The sequence below is a fragment of the Manis pentadactyla genome, chromosome 15, assembly GCF_030020395.1.
Source record: "Manis pentadactyla isolate mManPen7 chromosome 15, mManPen7.hap1, whole genome shotgun sequence".
Taxonomy (NCBI): Eukaryota; Metazoa; Chordata; class Mammalia; order Pholidota; family Manidae; genus Manis; species Manis pentadactyla.
The window spans coordinates 81,188,011-81,195,459 of record NC_080033.1 but is presented as its reverse complement, the minus strand read 5'-3'; the positions used below and the strand labels follow the sequence as shown (position 1 = coordinate 81,195,459).

The 7,449-nt window shown below is 52.9% G+C and overlaps 1 long non-coding RNA gene across 1 annotated transcript; it reads left to right on the top strand.

Annotated features, from left to right (window-relative positions):
• The first annotated feature begins 588 nt into the window (after positions 1-588).
• Positions 589-1,965, top strand: LOC118931562 (uncharacterized). The gene is made up of 3 exons (XR_005032427.2): positions 589-669; positions 841-987; positions 1,366-1,965. It is a non-coding gene; the product is annotated as an uncharacterized LOC118931562 (long non-coding RNA).
• The last annotated feature ends 5,484 nt before the right edge of the window (positions 1,966-7,449 follow it).

The following is a 7,449-nucleotide window of genomic DNA, read 5'->3' as shown; positions in this document are numbered from 1 at the left end:
GAGGCCAAGAGGCCTGACTCATGAGGTAGGATCCCCAATCTCGTCATCACCTTGGCAAAGCAGAGGGGAAAATGCCCCGGAAGTAATGCAGACCCCAGATCCAGGCCCCAGCGTGTGCACTTGTTCACCCCCATATCTACCCTTCATAGACACAGGCTCCAAATAGGATGGGAAACGCGTTCTGTAGTCCCTGGGCACCCGACTGCCACTGCCGCACCTGTGACTCATTGCAAAACGGCTCCCCATGGTCCCAAAAATAAGTAAAGGAAAACTCATGCATTTCTTATTGGAAACACAAGTCAGGCCTTCCTCTCTCTGCTCTTTTCTCCATATGCAAGGACTCAGCCAGTATCTCTTCACTCCAAGTAGATATATTCCCTGAGAGAAACCCACTCTTCTACCCAGGGACTCAGAAATTTGGAGGTCCTCTCATCCATTCATTGATTCCATAAATACATAGAGCACCTCCTGTGGACCCGCGCTGTTCAGGACGCTGAGGTGTGGCAGGAAATGAGGCGGATTAGGGCCCTGCCCTCATGACGTTTGCATCCCAGTAACAAAGTGGTGCAGGAGGGGAGTGCTCTGAGGGGTGTTTTCCTTGGCTGGGAGTGGTGAGTGGGACTCACCAGCCTGTCCATGCCTACGACTTCCCTGCCTTGACAGCCAGGGGTGAGTTAATCCATTGTCTGATTTTCAACAGTAGTTTTCCCAGATGGATTTAATAAGCAGCGTAGAGAGTGCTAGCCATCACAGTGGTTAACTCTTTCTGTATTCCTGATGTAGCGATGCAGTGCACTCCAATCCATTCTGTACTTTTGCTGTGGGCCAGTGGAGGCCAAGGGACGACAGATCAATTTCATCTCACCAACTTCCAGCAATTGGTGCCGAATCCCAGTCACCCTGTGTCGATAAGAAATGTGACGCTAGCAGCAGATTCTGTGCAAGAGAGTGACAACGGTCTGCTCTGCGCCTGGAGGGAGTCAGCAGGTGCGTGGGGTGTGCCCCGGCCCCAGGTCCCCACAGGCGGTCCCGGCTCCAGTGCTGGACCCTCCACAGATCTCAAAATATTAGCAAAATGGTAACAAAAAGAAAATCGTTCGGTAAAGTGAATTACAGTATGCTTGTTAGACAATGTACACAGCACCCAACCCTGCCGGCAGGGGAAGAGGTGGGATGGTGTCAGGTGCTAAAAATACCCTGCACACCCTCCTGGTGTATCACAATTTTCCAAAGGGTGGACCCAGTGAGCTGATTAGAGACAGGAAGGGACTCGGGGTGGCGAGGATGTATGTTCCATTTCTAGAATGTAGATGCCTAGGGAAAAAGTCACAAGGAAAAAGGAAAGTTGTTAATTTATGTTGTCAGGGTTACAACTCTCAGTTACAACTTTACACTGAAGTGCTTTGACGTGGAGATACCCCATGTGTTCGTGCAGCCTGTTTGAAGGTTTTAACTGCCGCCATCACCACCACCGCCATCCTCACCACCATCATGTAGTCATCATCATCATTACTGTGATTAATGTCAACAAGCAGCCCAGAGTGACTGTGGGATTCCAATTACCTGAGACAGGCTGGCAGGGGCAGCCCAGGGCCAGGGGAGCCTCATGAGTGGACCCCTTTCTCTCTGGTGCCTCTTTACACAGTTACAGGTAACCAGGAGCCCAGCATTTAATGCACCAGCTGTAGCATCACCTCTGTCCCCGAGTTCTGCCCACAGCCTGACCTCACAAGTCAATTGCAGCTGTTTTCATTGTGCTCGTTGGCTTCCAGCATCCACCCAGCCCAGCTTTCAACAAAGGGTGGATTCCCATGAACTCTATTCTTTATTACCAGCTGGTTCCGATTAGAGATGAGCCAATAAAACGAGGGGTAATACAGTCGCAGTGTGTTCCTGAATGTAGCACTTTTCCATGTGTTTTGATTTACTGTTTGACCAATAAAATTCAGCCCTCAGCAAGGTGGATTCCATACCTCACATGTTTTGCTTATTTTGGTAAATGCAGCTTTTTAGAGACTGAAACAAAGAGGAGATGGCTTAGACTCAATTCTGTCTGCTGGGGGAGGGTGTGTGTGTGTGTGTGTGTGTGTGTGTGTGTGTGAGAGAGAGAGAGAGAGTTTGTGTAAGTGTGTGAATTGTGTCTGTGTGGGAAGTATGTGGGTGCAAATACATGAGGGTGGTGTCTTTGCAAGTGTAGGTGTATGTGTGTGAGCGCGGGTGTGAGTGTCATGATGTATCACGTCAGAGCTGAGTCTCTGACAGGGTATTAGGCATCGGCTCAGAGCACCTAATATTTCTGTACAAATACTACCTGTCAGTGCGCTTGGTTAAACGGACTACGAGTATAAGAAGAAACATACAGTGGGAGCATCCCTCCCTCGCCTCCCCTGCCCACCCCCCTCCGCACCTGCGTTCCCGCTCCCCCCGAAGGTGGCTGTGCCCAGCCCTGTCCCCAGCCCCCGTGCCGGATAGGGCTGTTGATTAACGGAGCAGCAGGACTTTTAAGTAGAGAAAAGGCCTGAGAGAAACTCTGCCAGTTTCCTGCTGGACTGAAGGACAGCATCTTGAATGCGAGGAAGACCCCAAGTCAGCCTAGAGCAGGGGAACTGGGCGAGGGGAGGGGAAGGCCTCTGACCCGCGGAGCCTGGCACGCCTCGCTCTCTCCATCTGCTTCCCCCCTGGAGGCAGCCTCCTCGCCCAGACGATGCTGTTCTCGGCTGAATCCCCACTCAAGTGCTGAGCTGGTGCTCAGTGTATGCTTGTGCCCTGGCTGCACGGGGAGAATCCTGGGGGAGGTTTTCTGCAGGAGGCAGATTTGAGTCCGGTATTGTGGATTCTGTTCAGAGGGAGAGAAAAGGTGATGGGGCATCAGGTTCATGGAAATGGAAGGTAGCTGGGGACCACCGGGCCCTCTCCTGCGAACGAGTTCTGAGCCTTTAAGAATGGGAGCACTTTAGGAGCTAATCTGTCATTCACTCCCTCATTCCGGACCAATAACGACTAGTATGGATCCCTGCCTTCCTGGAATTTCTCTCCCAGGTGGGAAAACGGAAAATCAACAAGTCAGCAGGAAATATCAGTAAAGATTGTGGTAGGCACGTGATGAAACGGCACCTGGTGGGCCATCAGGGAAGGCGTGCCTCGCAGACTCACGATTAAGCCAAACCTTAGGGAGGAGACAGGAGGAGAATTCCGAGAGGAGGAGCAAAGGTGATGCCCAGGTGCCACCAGGTAGACAGGCCCGCCCAGTGATGGGGAGCGCGGCGAGGTGTCAAGCACGGGAGCTTGTCTGAAGTCTGTCTGCAAATGTGCTCAGGCCTTTCGGTGAGTTTCGGCCACTGGGCAGGCACTGGGCTGGGGGGACGGCAGGCGCTCTGGTTTCTTTGAACTTGATTGTCCATTAAAATTTAATAGCATGGGCTTTTTCCCCATTTCTCTAAAACTTAGCAAGTTTTTGCTGGCATAAAAGGAAGGAAAAACAATCTAGTCCAAATATTCCTTACTTGTAACTTTGCAAAAAGACAATGCATAGAGGAAATGTCCAGTCGCTTCCTCTTCCAGAGGGTCACTGCAGCGGCGTGAACCCCATCTCTCATCTGATCCCAACGTCCCCCTGGCCCACAGGCACTTGGCTGCACTGTCATTTTTCAGTAGGACAATGGAAGTTGGGTCAATCTTCCCATTGGGCCAACCTGTCAAAAGAGGGCACTTTATTGTTTTAAGGTAGTTCAAAGGCGGGTGGAAAAAAAAAATCCCTATAAAAACAGGCAGGAGTTTATTAAAACTCCACAGAGTAAAGGTGCAGACTCAGCAATTCAGTCCTGGGCGTGGTTCCTGAGTTAACTTCTTTCTGCTCCCACGGAGAGTTTCACGGGACAGAAGCACCAAGCAGGCAGGCGAGTCAGCCAGTTGTCCTGTGGTGTGAGCAAGCCTTAGGTTATATACACGTCCCAGCAAATGGGTCATGATCCTGGGAGAAGGCCTTTGGGTGCTGTGTCTGCGTTAGGAGGGTTTCAGTCCCTTGCTTTCGCTAGGGCGACAGCCATTACCCCAATAGGGTGGGGTGGGGCTTTTCACCTTTCGGTTGGAGCCAGTGTTCAACGCCCTCCTGCCGTGTGTCAGGCGAGGAACGAGGCTGGGTGTTCAAGGAGCCTGCCTTGGGGGATCCCTGCTGGAGGAGCAGGCAGCCTCTCAGCTGGTGCGTCGCCATCCTAACGGTTTACTCTGTATCATGAAAGTCTCCTGTTGAAAGCTTAGACAATAGAAATGAACAAAAAGAACACAGAAATCACTCAAAATTGTGGTGACCATATAACTTATTATACACACCGGGATATTTTTGCAATGAGAGAGAAACTATGAATAATGACAGCAGGAGACTCCAGGCATATTCCAGGGCTGCCTGGGACCACCCGCGACATGCCGGCGCCTGCTTCTAATGCTTCTCCCAGAGGCGACCACTGTCTACATTTTGGAGTCTGTTCTTCTGCAGGTGGGACAGTGGAGCATCAGGACGCAGCATTCTGCCGCGGCTCGAGCTCTTGACAGCCGTCCAGTTGAGCACCACCTTGCGTCACAATCCTCCCAGCAGAGCAGCAGGGGCATATGGGAATTTTCAGGAAGAAGTCAAGTGCATGATGCATCGTGTGTGGACAAGCATGCTGTACCTCACTGGGGCAAAAAGCTCAGAAGACAGCAATGCACTGATATTTTAGGTCTATGTTCAACAGTCAAGTTTACCTCCCACTGGATGGTCCCTATCTAATACTAACCAGAGAAAGGTTCCCTGGTACCCACTTTCATTGCTTCCCTTAGAGGAAGTTTGTACCCACTGATGATGAGGGTGGTGGTGGTGGTGGCGGTGGTGATAATGCTATTGATGATTTTGTTATCGCCGTGCCATTACTAGGAATAACAAAGCAACTTAATCTGCAGTCACAAAGATTTCCCAATGCTTCTGGCAGTCAGACCATCCTCTAGAGTATGCCCTCCCCCTAAATCCGGGCAGATGCCCAAGAGAAACCATTGCCTGACACTGATCTGTGTGGGTCCAGGAAGGAAATGCCTCTGCAGCAAATGAAGGGAGAAACCTGGTGGTTCTGGGAAGGGGGATGGGCTGAGGGCAGCTGTGAGAGTTGCCAGTGCTCGGAAGCCATGGCGCATGCCCCTCCCCCTGGGTGGATGCGCGTCCTGCACATGCCCACCACCTGGCCTGCGCTTTGCTCACCTTCTCCCCTGAAGTGCCCTTTGCCCTCTCTGCCCGTTCATCCCTTCGGGTTAAAGTCAGTCCTAGAGTATCACCACATGCTTAGCCAGTGTCCCACTTAATGACTCCACCACAATTTTATTGTTTCATCACAATTACTCTACAAAGCAAAGTAGGACTATTACCTCCTTTCTACAGATGAGGAAAATGAGGCTTAGAGACAGGAATGCGGTTGCCCAAGGTCACCCAACCGATGGTCAGCAGACACCCCCGTCTCTTCTCCCCACTAGCTCCCTGAGGCACCTTGGGGTTCTTTAGATCCCAGTTTGAAGACCACGGCCCGGGCCACTCTCTCTGAGCCTTCCCAGTCTGCAGGGCGGCTATTTATTTGGCTTTGGCCATCTTTCGGGTCCTGAAGTGGTAAGAAATGGATGAAATTCAGCATGAGGTGTACCCAGTGGGGTTCACTAGGTGCTTTGATGGCCAAATGTTTTCTTTCCTGAATCTGGAAATGGCCGGTCTTCCCCACAGGCACATTCTTGCCCACCCACCAAGGCCGAGGCCTAAAATTCTCTGATTCACAGGCCACGGTGGGCCGTGTGGAGCGGAGCAGGTCCTTTCCAGGCAACTGATTGGAGCCCGGTGGGAACTTCCCTGTGGCCCATCCAAAGAGGCGACCTGGCTCGGTCTCGATCACGAGAGCGTCAACAGGAAGCAGAGCGGGGCCTCTGCCGTCCTTGGCGGGACAGCTCCCTGCGTCCTTTAAGCCCCGCGCTGTGTCACCGATGGAATAAAAATGGAATGCGGGATATAATTACACTTGCCGAGTTAGCAGCTGAAAAGCTCGTGTTTGCTTAAGTGCGCACAGAATGAAACCTCAGCTTTGCTGCTGGCCGCAGCCCCCGCACAAGAGGGTGTTTCTCATTCTAAAAGTGTGTTTGGTGGAAGATTTGACAGCTCTCTGGTCCCAGGCATGGAGCTGCAAGTTGATTCAGAGTCCCAGGTGATGACTTCATGCTTGTCGGCTGTCAGCGCTGATGGCCCATCTCCCCTGGAGGAAGACGGCCCTTCTCAGCGTAGGAGGTGCAGAGGAGATATCTGCAGGGAGAGAGTGGGGGTGATGCTCGTAGGCTCCCCCTGCACCCCAGTGCCCGTGGAGGCTGGGCATTGACAAAACAAGGAGACTGCAAAGCAGGGTCATGGGCAACCTTCCAGGGCGCCCTAAGGACTGGAGGTCCCTGAGGTGATTTGACACGACTTCCCAACTGTCCCCTAATCCGCCAAAGTTCAGGCTCTGGGTGGGGTGGGGGCTGAGGCGGATGGCATCTGTCTGAACTGTTGTTATATCAGGGCACTGGGTACTCCCCTCTGTCAGCTTGAGAATCACCTGGAAAGCTATTTATATAAAGTGTGACTTCATGTCCCGACTCTTGGTAAAATGTGAGCGCCTTCTCCCAGCTCCAGGGCGCTGAGTCATTTGCACTGGAAAGGGGTTCAGGAATCTACGTGTCCCCAGTGTCTCCATTTCTGATGCGACCGTGAGTGAGCCACACCTGAGGAGACGAGTCCCAGAGCAGGGGTCCTCGGGCACCAGCACGCTCAGGGCGCCCACCACTGCCAGCCCCACCCTGCAGCGTCTAAGCAGTTCCCGACAGCAGCCCAGCATCTGCCTCTCGCAAGGTCTCAGGGGACGCATTGCTGCTGCCCCGGGACCCCACTCACTGCCTGGGAGGAAAAAAATCACCCTGGCCGTGTCAGTGCCGCAGAGGAAGGGACACCATAGCCACTCGTCTTTGCACCCGCAGCACGGCGGTCTCCCCTACAGATAATTACACTTCTAGGAAGTCCTAAAGATGCTGTGAGCCGGAGTGGTCTCGGGCATCAGTACTGTTAAGAAGCTGCCCTTCCCGGTGCAGCCAGAGCTGAGAACAGCTGCCCCACTGTCCTTAGCACCGAGCAGGCAGCCAGTTTGTGTTTAGGTCAGTATTTGTTGAGTGCCCATCGTGTGCTTTCATTTCACAGTTACCTGGTAGCCATTATCTTGCGAGTACTGTGTAAGAGACAGGCAGTGGGGACTGGAGGAGAAGATTCCTGTGCCACCCTTACCGTGCCAGCTCACAGCCCACGGGAGCTGACGGGTGTGCAGCACGCCCAGGTAGCAGCTGCAGCTGCAGGGGGCCCCAGGCGCCGGAGAGCCACCGGGCAGAGGGCTGTTTGTGCTGGAGTGGGTGGGGCAGGGTGTG